The following is a 12,559-nucleotide window of genomic DNA, read 5'->3' as shown; positions in this document are numbered from 1 at the left end:
CTCTAGGATTTCCCCCAAACTCTATGATTAAAAAAACAACATACAGATTGGGAGAAGCCCTAGGGCATCAGGCCGTGTGGTGATGTAGCCAGTTTGGTGTAGTGGTTAAGAGTGGTGGACGCTAATCTGGGAGAACCAGGTTGGATTCCCCACTCCTCCTCCACATGCAAGCAGCTGGGTGACCTTGGGTCAGTCACAGTTCTCTCAGAGCTCTCTCAGCCCCGCCTACCTCACAGGGTGTCTGTTATGGGAAGAGGAAGGGAAGGAGATTGTAAGCCCCCCTGAGTCTCTGAGTGAAGGGTGGGGTATAAGCCCAGCTCTTCTTCTTCTGGGTATGTGCCAGAAGTGATGTAACAACCTTGTATAATGCTGTCCCTCCCCCCATTTTTCCACGGTCAGCCTACAGAACGGTGGGGAGGTATGGAGCTACAGAGTGGGAGGTTGGCTGCCCTTACCACCCTAATGCTTAGTAAAGTAAAGGTAAAGGTTCCCTTGCTTGAAAGCCAGTCGAGTCCGACTCTAGGGTTGCGGTGCTCATCTCCGTTTCAAAGCCGAAGAGTCAGCGCTGTCCGAAGACGTTTCCGTGGTCATGTGGCCGGCATGACTAAACACCAAGGTGCATGGAACGCTGTTACCTTCCCACTGAAGTGGTCCCTATTTATCTACTTGCAATTTCTTGCTTTCGAACTGCTAGGTTGGCAGGAGCTGGAACTAGAGACGGGAGCTCACTCCGTCATGCGGCACACTCGGGTCTCGAACTGCTGAACTACTGACCTTCCACAGCCTGCAGTTCAGCGTCTTAACCACTTGAGCCACCGCAGCTCCTCTAATGCTTCGTTCTGGAGTTAAAAACAAACTCCTGGGCTAAGCACTGATAAAGTCTTGGAACAAATGAAGCAATTAACACGTTAATCCCCAAAACATGCCCATCCTTCTATAAGGGTGCCAGTCCCCAGGTAGGGGTGGGGGGACTCTTGATTTTACAGGCTCCTGCCCACTGCTGGATGGCAGGGGAAGCCCCATTTCAAGCCCTGCCCTCAACAGCGACCATCATTGGTCACCCCTCTCCCTCCCCTCCTGTGAGATTTAAAGGGCCCTCCAGCTGACTGGCGGGAGCACATGGCCTGCTGAGCAGCTGAAGGGCCCTTTCAATCTTGCAGGAGGGGAGGGGAGGGAGAGAAGCAGCCACCAGCCATATGCCTGAACTCCAAGCGGTGAATTCACCACTTGAGTTCAGGCGTGCACGACCATGCTTGCAAAAAGTATTTTATGGCCGCAGCCACACGTGCCGGAAAACGTGGGGGGGAGGCGTGGCTATTTGCACTGTTGCATTCTGATCTGCCATTAGGCGATCAGACATGACAGCGGCACACCAGGGCTTCCTCTATCAGCGCGTGCAGCAAAGAGGACGACCCGGGGGAATAACTGCACTCCAGCGCGATCACACCGCAGGAGTCCGTATGCAGCCCGTGGCAAACCATTTGCCAGTAGTTTGTTTCAGGTACCTTTTAAATGTGCATCTTCGGTGGCACGGCACGGGTTGGCCACGAGTGCCCTACACCTCCCAGATGTTCTGGTGTGATTGCTCCCAGAAAATCCATCAGACTATCGTGCCTTCTGCGGGGCAAATGCTCCGTGTGAATGGGGCCAAAGGTCCCTTTAAATGCTTTTTGCAAGCAGGGGCAGTGTGGACCTGAATTCCAAGTAGGGGACTCACTGTTTGCCAAAACTAAATAAGGGGGAAGTTCCTTTAAATGGTTCTTGCAACCCGGCACCAATGGCGCCTTCCATGGGGCTGCGTCCCTACCATGATGATGTCACTTCTGCATGACATCATCACATTTGGGACATCCCCACCCCCTCTAGGAATGCCCCCCTTCCAAAGTTCCCCACCAGTGATGAGGCAGGACCTGGCAACCCTATGACCTTCAAGCAATGCGGGCTTAAAGGAAACTATTTTCACTGCTTTTGGGAGTGCCCACACATCAACAACTTTTGGAAAAATGTCATGGCAGAAATAAAAGAGATCACCTTTCAAATAATTCCTCTCAAACCAGAAGTTATCCTACTTCAAATTCAAGAAACACCTGATTCACAATACAACTACAACGAACTTACCTTGATTTTGCTGGCAGCGGCCTGCTTGGCCATAGTTTCCACCTGGAAGTCTACCTCCCCTCCAACGCTGACCATGTGGAGACATAAAGTATGGGATCAGTTTATTATGTGCAAAATTTCTGACTCACTTCAAAGACAACGATCGATGGGGCACCACCATGACCTACTCTAGGTTTGTACGCAGATGGTTTCCAAGGCTGCAGTACATGACAGAAGCTGAACTTCTTCCCACTAACACTACTTATTCTTCTTTGCCCTTGAATCTATTCTTCACCTCTACTGTATATTCATCAGGGATGCGATCTAGGTCAAACCTGAATGGCCTCGTGGTTTTCCCAATTTTCTTCAGTTTAAGTCTGAATTTTGCAATGAGTAGCTCATGATCTGAACCACAGTCAGCTCCAGGTCTTGTTTTTACTGACTGGATAGAGCTTCTCCATCTTTGACTGCAAATTATATAGTCAATCTGATTTCGGTGTTGCCCATCTGGTGATGTCCATGTGTAGAGTCGCCTCTTAGGTTGTTGGAAAAGGGTGTTCGCTATGACCAGTGTGTTCTCTTGACAAAACTCTGTTAACCTTTGCCCTGCTTCATTTTGCTTTCCAAGGCCAAACTTGTCTGTTATTCCGGTTACCTTTTGACTTCCTACTTTAGCATTCCAGTCCCCTATGATGATGAGGACATCATTTTTTGGTGTTAGTTCTAGGAGGTGTTGTAGGTCTTCATAGAACCGGTCCACTTCAGCCTCTTCTGCATCAGTGGTTGGGGCATAGACTTGGATTACTGTGATGTTGAATGGTTTCCCTTGGAATCGGACCGAAATCATTCTGTCATTTTTGAGATTGTATCCCAGTACTGACCTTTGCACTCTCTTGTTGACTATAAAGGCCACACCTTTTTTTCTACGAGATTCCTGGCCACAATAGTAGATATAATGGTCTGCTGAGTTAAATTCACTCATTCCTGTCCACTTTAGTTCACTGATTCCTAAGATATCGATGTTCAGTCTTGCCCTCTCATTTTTGACCACATGAAGCTTACCTTGATTCATAGATCTTACATTCCAGGTTCCTATGCAGTATTGTTCTTTGCAGCATCGGACTTTCCTTTCACCATCAGACACATCCACAACTGAGCGTCCTTTCGGCTTTGGCCCAGCCGCTTCACTCTTTCTTGGGTTACTTGTACTTGCCCTCTGCTCTTCCTCAGTAGCATATTGGACACCTTCCGACCTGAGGGGCTCATCTTCCGGTGCCATATCTTTTAGCCTTTTGATACTGTCCATGGGGTTTTCTTGGCAAAAATACTGGAGTGGGTTGCCATTTCCTTCTCCAGGGGATCACGCTTGGTCTGAGTTCTCTGCTGTGGCCTGTCCGTCTTGGGTGGCCCTCCACGGCATAGCCCACAGCCTCATCGAACCACGCAAGCCCCCTCGGCATGACAAGGGAGGGGCGGAGGGGAGCAAAATGGTATTTTGATTAAGGTGATAAAATACCTTATGCTGGCCCAGAGATCAGGATCAAATTGCTCATAATCAGAACCAGTTCTGGTGGCTTGACTCAAGGGGGCTATTTGGCCTTGGTTCAGTTTGGCCATGGACAATTCTTCAGTATAACAGTAAGTACGGAGGACTTCTGTGGACAGGGCTGCATTTCCTTAGGGTTGTGACGATGTCTCTGGAGCCCACTCTGTGAAGTCAGTATCCGGGCCATTGCTTGTTGTGGCACTCATGACACTCCAGGACTGAGGAAGTCCAGCCTTTGGGTAAAGACATTATCACACTCCGGCTCTTGGATCCATTCAGGTTTGCCCCTCCTCTTTCTCCCTTATCTCCTCTTCAGAGGAATCAAATGTTCTTCATGAATGGGAGATTATTTTAGTTTTGATCAGAGGTCGCCATCCTTTTTGGTTCTGTGGGTACCTTTGCAATTCTTGCCGCTACCAAATGGCTTCCCCAGGAGGGCAGGGCCAATGACAAAACGTCAGGCAGCAAGGCCATGCGTGACTCTAGCAGTAATTTTTCTACACTTCAGGCAGAAGTTCTGCTTAACGGATAGCTTTTAAAGCAAACATATTGTTTAAACATATTTTCTTGCACCCACAAAGTTTCCCTGCAGTTATGGAGGTCCCCACTGGTGGACCTCCTGATGGCACTGGTATTTCTGGCAACTGTGTGATACAGAGTGTTGGACTGGATGGGCCTTTGGCCTGATCCAACTTTGGCGTCTCTTATGTTCTTATGCAGTGAGGATCCCTGTGCTGTGGTGGCAGCGGCTGCCAAAGCAACTGTTTAAAAATTGGCCCAGATGATCCGATCTCCACATGCCAATCAGAAGTCCTAGACAAAATTGTCAACTGACTCCACCCACTTTCTAAAAAAAAAATTAGTGGGTGCCAGGGAAGGTGTCAGAGGGTGCATTGGCAGCCATGAGTGTCACATTGGGGACACCTGGTTTAGTTTTCCCCTGTTTCTTTGGTGCTTGTTTCCTGGTCTAATCTTTGAATTCAATATCTTACAATCCTGATATTTTTCTGTTCTGCTCACTCCTTATCAGTGTTCCCTCTAAGCTGAGTTAGTGTGAGCTAGCTCAGTTTTTTAGCCTCCGGCTCACACATTTTTGTCTCAGCTCAGGAAGGATGGGGTTCCAGAGCACACTAATTGATGCAGCAGCCAAATCGCTCACTCACAACTTTAATGCCAGCAGCTCACAAAGAAGAATTTTTGCTCACAAGACTCCACAGCTTAGAGGGAACATTGCTCCTTATCCAAGGGAAGTCAGGTTGTTCAGGATGGCGGACATACCCACACTGGCGGAGGAGCCGGAGCAAAGATGAGGGAGAGGGAAGGACATCACAGTGGCAACACTTCTTGGTGAAGACCCAGAAGAGAGGACAACATGCCGAGCCACGCTCTAGGGGTTTTCCCAGTTGATGGGACAGACTCCGCCTCTGATATTTTGGCGAAGGGTTTGGAGGCTGTGGCTGGGTGGTTAAAAAAGAGCTGGCTAAAGCGAAGTCCAGTGAAGACAGAAGTTCTGTGCCTGGGCTGGGGGGGGGGATGGGGATGAGGATGAGGATCCAACTCCCAGCTCTCGACAGGCGCTGCGAACACCAGTGCCGTCAGTGGAGAGCTTGGACATGAGTTTGGGTGCCGTGCTACCAGTGGAGGCCCAAGTCACAAATCTTGCCAGGTTGGCATTTTACCACCTTCGCCAGATCCGGCAAGTGGTCCCCTACCTCCCCCCCCCCGCATCCTAGCCACAGTGATCAATACAATGGTCACCTCCAGTTTGGACTACTGTAACTCAATTTACACTGGGCTTCCCTGGAGACTGATCCAGGAGCTTCAGCTGGTCTAGAATGGGGCGGCTTGTGTTCTCACAGGGACACCATTGAGAGCACACATACAACTGGTGCTCCACCATCTGCACTGGCTTCCGGTTGAATATTGGGTCAGGTTCAAGGTGTTAGTTCTAACCATTAAAGCCCTTTGCGGTCTGGGAACCACATGCCTTCAGGACCATCTCTCCCAGTACATCCCCCAAATAGCATTATGCTCTACAGATCAAAATCTACTGGTGATCCCCAGCCTGAAGGAAGTCCACTTAGCCTTGACCAGGACCAGAGCTTTCTCAGCTCTGGCCTCTGCCTGGTAGAACAGTCTCTCGAGTAAAACAGAAATGTTTCGACAGGCCTATGGTTGAAGTGGTGGATACCCAAAACTGTATTGGCCTCCTCCTGTTCTGCTTTACTCCATCCTCATTGTTTCCATTTGGCACTGATCTCGTCTGAGGCCCGCCCCCTGTCAGCTTTCGTTACATATACCTGTACACATAGGGAGCCCAGGAGTAGATGTATTATTGGTGCCATCAATAGTGGACTATTAGTGTAGTGTAAACTGAGACACTGAATTTTAAATTATTTATTATGTTTTAATTGGTTGGTATTAAGTTGTGTATATATTGTTGTAACACACCCACTTTCCCCCCTAGATTCAAGATAAAATTACGCTATAAAACCATTAAAATCGACCCCCCCAACATTCATCATTCAGACATTTAAAAATACACGAAAAATAGGTAAAACATAAAAAACTACATTAGTTTTATATAGTAACATATAATAACATTAACCAAGAGAAAACCTCTTCTGTTTCCACCAAGAAATACTTTACTTTTTTGATGAGTTTGTCTTTAATGAGCATTTTAATTACACATCATTTCTTCTCCAACACACACAAATTACCTATGCAAACCTTTTTCAGCAGGTATATATCTCCAGAAATTCACAACGTGCACTTGTACTTAACAAAAGTGACCATGTTATACAGTTCAAGATGATGGATTTAGGCTGGTATCTTCCAAAAACAGTTAATCTCCTGGCTGGAACCAATTAATCAAAACAGGAAATCAATGCAGACTTGTGCATTTACATACTGATGCCTGAGTATCATTCTTTCTCTTCACAAATTGTTTTGTCAGCTCAGACTCCAGACGAAGTTAGCCATAACAACTAACTTAGGTCCCTTTGGTTTTCAGTGAAATGTAGCTATTGCTGGATTGGGATCTAAAGGAATAAAGTACTTAATAATTGGGGAATGTGTAAACGTCGCCTTTCTTTCTCCAATTGAAAAAATTCAAAAGTGTCCCCCAATTCTCTTGGATATTCCTATGAAATTCCTGAGATTTTTGTCTCAGAAGAAACTTTTAGATTTGGTGGCAATTTTATTCATTATTTTTTAAAAATTTAGGATGATTTTAAAAGAGCTGGCCTGCATGAACAGGCTTTTTCCCTGGAGGTTGGCAGCCCACAGTTTGTTCACTGCATCAATTCACTACGTGAATTCAAAATTTGTTGCCACTGTACAATGCAGTCACTCAGGAATATGCTGAAGGTATTCCTGAGTAAACGTTGTTTTATTAAGAAACAACAGTAGTAAACCAAGAAAGGAGAATGAGGCCTACCAGAATCCTTCATGGAAGCTTACCTAGATATTGCCTACATAGAGCCATAACTACTGTAACGGCGAAGGTTGCCAGTTCTAGGTGAGGCTAGATGTGAGGGTGGTGTCTGGGGACTGTGTAGTTTGGAGGGGGGGGAGACCTCAGTGTAATATTATACCATACAGTCCACCCTTCAAATGTGCCATTTTCTCCAAGGGAGCTGATCTCTGCAGTCTGGAGATGAGTTATAATTCCAGGAGATCGCCAGGCCCCACCTGGTGTCAGGTTCCCAGTCCAATCACTCTCCACACACACTTTGGCAGTGAATGCTTTATTTAGAGATATGAGATGCTGTGGGTTCAAGCTCTTTGTTAGGACTGATTCGCAAAGGTGGGAAAGGACAAGATATAGGTAGAAACCCCAAAATGCCATGCACACCTACGTCAGCATTACTACAGTGACTCTGAAAGATATACAGTCACTATCTAGCCTAAGGCACAGTTTTAGATAGATAAGTTTATTGCGGTCAAAGACCATAATACAACCAATACAGATAATATAACAGCTATCAAAGCAATGATAAAATAATATGTCTTGTAAAAAAAGGTAAAGGTTCCCCTGCTCAAAAGCCAGTCGAATCCGACTCTAGGGTTGCGGTGCTCATCTCCATTTCAAAGCCGAAGAGCCAGCGCTGTCCAAAGATGTTTCCGTGGTCATGTGGCCGGCATGACTAAACACCAAGGCACACGGAACGCTGTTACCTTCCCACCAAAGTGGTACCTATTTATCTACTTGCAATTTCTTGCTTTCGAACTGCTAGGTTGGCAGGAGCTGGAACTAGAGACGGGAGCTCACGCTATCATGCGGCACACTCGAGTCTCGAACTACTGAACTACCGACCTTCCACAGCCTGCAGTTCAGCGTCTTAAGCACTTGAGCCACCGCAGCTCCAATATGTCTTGTATGACAATATAAATTATAAACATTAAAATATTAATATATTTTCAAATTCCAATGCAGATCAAGTGAAAATTAAATTTAACCAGTTAATTATGGTCCCTCCACTCTCTCCTGATACAATAGGCTAACCAGCCAAATTTAGCCACCATACGAGTGATGCACAGTCTTTGCCAAGGACATTTCTTATGTGAAAGACGTCTTGGGGCCCCCTTAGGAAAATTACCAAGCAATCCTCCCTAGCAAATTACACACACTCGCCCCCCCCCCCCGAAGGAATTCAATGGCAAACGAGAGCAGCGATAAGAGTACAGAATACAAGCTGTGTAAATCAAGCATGGACAATGCAACCAATTCAGCCAGCCCGTTCCGGTGTCAGATGCTCGAGTTTGACACCTGGAGGTTAGCAATCCAACCTGACCTGGAAATATTCCAAACTTTGGTACCCTGAAACTATCATAAAACATGGGGTAGTCTTATGAACATTACAGAACCTAAAGCAGGCTCCTATAACAAAGGGCTAGTTCTCACTCAGGTAGTTCTCACTTAGGGCTAGTTCTCACTTAGGCACTCCATGAAACTGCAGAGCGGTCGGGTTAGAACGGATAAAAGGAAGTACTTCTTCACCCAAAGAGTGATTAACACATGGAATTCACTGCCACAGGATGTGGTGGCGGCTACAAGCATGGATGGCTTCAAAAGGGAATTAGATAAGCATATGGAGCAGAGGTCCATCAGTGGCTATTAGCCACAAGGTATAGATAGGGGCTCTCAGTCTGGGGCAAGGGATGCTCCGTATACTTGCTGCCTGGAGGGGAGTAACAGTGGGAGGGCTTCTAGTGTCCTGGCCCCACTGGTGGACCTCCTGATGGCACTGGTATTTCTGGCCACTGTGTGATACAGAGTGTTGGACTGGATGGGCCTTTGGCCTGATCCAACATTGGCGTCTCTTATGTTCTTATGTTCTTATGTTCTTAAAATGTCATCTGTACTGTATTTGGGGCTGTCCAGTGTCCTGTCATGGTGGAAGACTTCCTGCTGGCAGCACTGGTTGCTCAGCAGCAGTGGAAAACTGGGGAGGGGGGGAATGGGCATCATGCCACAACACCACTTCCAGATTGACCCCAGCAGCAGTGATATTATCCTGTCCAGTGATGCTCTAGGCCCCCCACAAAACTCTATGATGAAATCATAGAATTTGGGGAAATTCCTAGAGCATCACACCACTGTGATGACATCACTTCCAGGATCACACAGGAAGTGATACCAAACTTATCAGAATTACACCTAATTGCATGCCCCGTCCCCTAAACCTCGTGCTGGTTGCCAGCGCTGGGCTGGCCATCCAAACTGTGTCAATTCAGGCTACAGGGGGAGACTCCCTTGAATGTCCCGTTAAAAAAAAAAAAAAAAGTCCTCACAATTGTTGTGTATATAAGTCAGATATCAGGGAGAACGGTTAACTTGAACTAATTCCCAAGATTTCTAACTTTCTTTGTGGAAGAAATCTGTAGTATGGAGGATAGTTTAGTCACATGATCCTGAACATGCAATTATAAGTATTACAGCTCAGATAATACACTTAGCCTGTAGTCAGATGTGCCATTTGGCGTGGTCAGGAAGCACTCCTATTTCATCCATTGGAATTTGGCATGGAGTTGCTTGATCAGACATCCCAGTAGAATCTGTTTCGCCATGGGCACAGCCCGTCACTGCACAATCAGATGACATGTCCGGGCGAGTGGTGGGGGGGGGGTTGTGCCTTTTTGTGGTTATGTGCATAAATGAGGAAGCGAACCCCCAATGTGAAGAGTTCTCCATGGACTAATTGTGTGGTTATGCGCATATTGCTATGCGGGGAAAAAATGGTACCGAGCAGTCTATCCCGATGGCCTGAGTGTGCGCTTGAGTGATCAGACTAGGGAAAGTCCATCCATGGCCCATCAGCAAGTGTTAGGACTGGACTTTCCCCAGTGTCTTTTAACTCTGTTTCTGTGGTGGGGCAGCACAGGGTGTCGAGGACTGTGGGACCTTTCCCAGATGTTCCTGTCCGATGGTACACTTTATATACATCAGCCATTCGCAGCGAAGTCGATCTAAAGGCACGTCTGACCACAGCTGTGGCATCTTGTTAGTGAGAACTGGCCTTAAGAGTGGCTTCAGATGTAACTTTTTCATCTCAGAATTTGCACGGGTTCTTCTTTTCTAGTCATCATTTCTTGAAACATTTCTGATGTATCACACTAAAGGGGCCAGACTGGACTGAAAAGTATTGCTTTCCCCTCTATATAGGGGAAGGAGCTGTGGTGGCTCAAGTGGTTAAGACGCTGAACTGCAGGCTGTGGAAGGTCGGTAATTCAGCAGTTCGAGACCCGGGTGCCGCATGACGGAGTGAGCTCCCGTCTCTAGTTCCAGCTCCTGCCAACCTCGCAGTTCGAAAGCAAGAAATTGCAGGTAGATAAATAGAGACTACTTCGGTGGGAAGAGAACAGCGTTCCATGCACCTTGGTGTTTAGTCATGCCGGCCACATGATCACGGAAATGTCTTCGGACAGCACTGGCTCTTCAGCTTTGAAACGGAGATGAGTACCGCAACCCTAGAGTCGGACTCGACTGGCTTTCGAGCAAGGGAACCTTTACCTTTTTACCTATATGGGGGAAACAGGCTGTTTCCAGGTTCGAGGGGCCCTTGGCGAAAGGAAACAAGATGGACCTCCCTGGCCAATGTTCCCCAAAAGTGCAAGGAGGACTCTTCAGCAAACGTGTGGAAGTGTACATGTCCTAATGATGCTAGTGGCAGCACAGCACACAAGTTATCCTCTTCCCATCACGGAGAAGAGGAGGAAGCTCACTGCTGCTGGAGACGACTGGGCACTGATTCTGCTCAGCCCCCACTAGGCTTGCATTAGCCCACCTACAGCAGCCTTGGCCCCAAACCCCTGCCCTTGAAAGACAGGATTAGGAAGGGGGGGGGAATCAGAAAACGGCCTCTATAGTAATGTTCTAGGAATTTCCCCATATATCTATGTTAGAGGAAATCCCTAAAGTGTCTCCTGGAAGTAGCATCATATCCTTCCAAACGCCACCCTTCCCAGGCAGGCACCACCAATGCTCCCTCTAAGCTGTGGAGTCTTGTGAGCAAAAATCCTACTTTGTGAGCTCCTGGCATTAAAGTTGTGAGCGACTGGGCGGCTGCATCAACTAGTTTGCTCCGGAGCCCCACCCTTCCTGAGCGAAGGCAAAAATGTGTGAGCCGGAGGCTACAAGACTGTGAGCTGGCTCACACTCACTCAGCTTAGAGGGAACACTGGGCACCACCCTCAAAGATCCCCCCAGCATTTGCCAAGGCTGTGCGCTGCCACTCCTCCCCCTCCCCACAAAAAGGGGAGTGGGCGAGCAGAGGTGTTGGTGGCTCTTTCTCAACGTGATGACCACTTGCTCTTTCCCGTTGGCAAGAATCGATGGAGCAAATATGCATCATAGTTTGCTCACTCAACTATTTTACATTACTCCAGGAATTGGCCCTTCAGACTTCAGCGAACTGGCACCTTATACCTACCTGAGGGGGGTGCTTGTGTTCTGGCCTTCAGTGTTCTGACTCCCCAAGAGTCAGGACTCACCCTGCAAGATGGTCATTGAGAAGAAGAAGAGAAGAAGAAGAGACTGGATTTACACCCCGCCCTTCCCTCGGAGTCTCAGAGCGGCTTACAAACTCCTTTCCCTTCCCCTCCCCACAACAGACACCCCGCGAGGTCGTTTCTTGATAGAAACGGCTCTTTTTCAAGGACAGCTCTTACGACTTGCCCAAGGTCATCCAGCCAGATGCAAGTGGAGGAGTGGGGAATCAAACCCAGTTCTTCCAGATTAGAGTCCGCGCACGTAATCATGACACCAAACTGGCTCTAGACAGGGTCTGGGCTTCAGGAGCAGGCAAGGTCTGGAACCAGGAACCATCAGGGTTCTCAAGTGCAAAATACTCACCGGCGGGGGGAGCCCTGGCCGGCTCTAGGAGCCATCCCTGGATGCATGCGTGTGCGCCACCAGCACATCACAGGAAGTGATGTGCAACGTCAACCACATTGAGGGCGATCTGGGCCACGCCCCCAACGTGGTTGACGTGCACGTCACTTCCTGTGATGCTGCACTTTAGGGGGTGGAGTTCCCCCTGGGGCCCGATTCTGCGGCGGCGGAAATCGAGCCTCCAAAGCGGGGGTTTACCCGCCCCCTGCCCCCACTTGGCAGCCCTAGGAACCATCAAGGTCTTGAGCCAGATCTAGCAGGCAAGGACTATGGCCTGGCAAACCAGTTTATCTAGCAAGGTTGTATTTCCAGGACCCGGCTTAAGTAGGCTGGGATGTAATTGAGCCCAGCTGTGTTGCTGACAGGTGCTGGTGTTTCTAAGGCAACTCTGCACGCTGACCGGGACCCTGCAAGGGCAAGCGCTCTCAGTGCTCTGCTCCACCCAGGTGTTGCATGCAGCCAGCCTGGGGCTTCCCCTCTTTCGTGCCACTTCAGCCCGGGCCCTCCACTGCCAGCATTCC

The sequence above is a fragment of the Gekko japonicus genome, unplaced genomic scaffold (assembly GCF_001447785.1).
Source record: "Gekko japonicus isolate JY-2015 unplaced genomic scaffold, Gekko_japonicus_V1.1 scaffold60, whole genome shotgun sequence".
Classification (NCBI taxonomy): domain Eukaryota; kingdom Metazoa; phylum Chordata; class Lepidosauria; order Squamata; family Gekkonidae; genus Gekko; species Gekko japonicus.
The sequence above is the reverse complement of the archived record's forward strand: the minus strand, read 5'-3'. Positions refer to the sequence as shown.